Source organism: Rhagoletis pomonella, unplaced genomic scaffold (genome assembly GCF_013731165.1).
Source record: "Rhagoletis pomonella isolate Grant_MI unplaced genomic scaffold, Rhpom_1.0 Rhpom_scaffold_00012, whole genome shotgun sequence".
In the NCBI taxonomy this organism is placed as follows: Eukaryota; Metazoa; Arthropoda; class Insecta; order Diptera; family Tephritidae; genus Rhagoletis; species Rhagoletis pomonella.
In genome coordinates, this window is record NW_023458566.1 from 16,606,068 (window position 1) to 16,607,386 (window position 1,319).

A 1,319-nucleotide genomic window follows, 5' to 3' on the forward strand; every position below is an offset into this window, starting at 1 on the left:
ATCGGTTAACCGATTAGTCGAATAGTCGGATAATTTTACGAGCCCTACAGCGTAGCCTATATGGCCTGTAGTGGTTCATAGAAAGCATATGTAGCAGAGCTCCTAATAAGGCGGTAAACTCTAGTTGCGCTTGTTTATAACTCCGTTATGCGAAATCTCTGAACGACTTCTCAAACTTAGCCAGGAGGATCTAAGAACTCTTACTATAAAGCTCACAGGACACAGCAGGCTAAAGTATAATTAACAAAGATGGGACTCTTTGGCGAGAAGAACTGCAGGATTTGTGGCTGGCGAGGAAACCCTAGAAGATACATAAGTAGGTATATTAAATTATTGCCCACGTATAAATAGCCTTGGACTTATACACCGCGGAGAACGAATATCATCTCCATCCAGAATATGTAACATACCAACCCCAAAGCGCTTAACTTTATATACATATAAGGTTGAAGTGATATTTCAAGAGATAGCACAATAGATCAAACCAGGCCGCAACGCTAGTTTGTATGCCATACGAATGATAACATAGACAAATTTTATTCTAATCTACCCAAAAACAATTACAGAAACTGGAAGCTTTTGACGCGAGTTTTCGCAGAGACATAGCTGCCTCAGACAATACAGTGGCGGTCAAAAGTGGATGAATGGTGTTTCGTTTTTAATATTTACAATGTTTTTCGAGCTAATTTTTGTTTTTGATATTTTTTATAAAAATATGTTTCATGCTTTAATAAAAATCATATAAACCACACTTTCAAACTTTATACAGAATTTAGAAAAATTCCACAAATTTGTATCTAAATTTCGAGCCTTTTAACCAGAATTTGTATACATTTTTTGGGTATGCCGTTAACAGGCTTATACAATTTTAGTAAAATAAGTGTAAATTTAGAGCGGCTAAAAAATTTTTGCTGACGGATTTTGCGGTTTTTTTTCATAAGTGTGATTGAAATTGTTTTTGTTAAAGCATGAACCATATTTTTATAAAAAAATATCAAAAAATTGTTGCTTGAAAAACATTGTAAATATTAAAAATGAAACACCATTCATCCACATTTGACCGCCACTGTATATGTATATATGTATATATCAGTGCAAAAAATTTAATTAAGACTTCTATGAAAAATAAAAATATTAAGTTCGCTAATTTTCCAATTTTTATTCCAAGCCAGTATTTTTCCGTATTTCCTTTCGCAAATTTTTCACCTCAACTTGTTTGATGGAAATTCCCGGCCGTTGTTGCTTTGGCTTTAGGCATTGAGGTCATGGCATATTGCATGTTGCAACATCCACAATTCAAACTAAACAATTGAATTTTT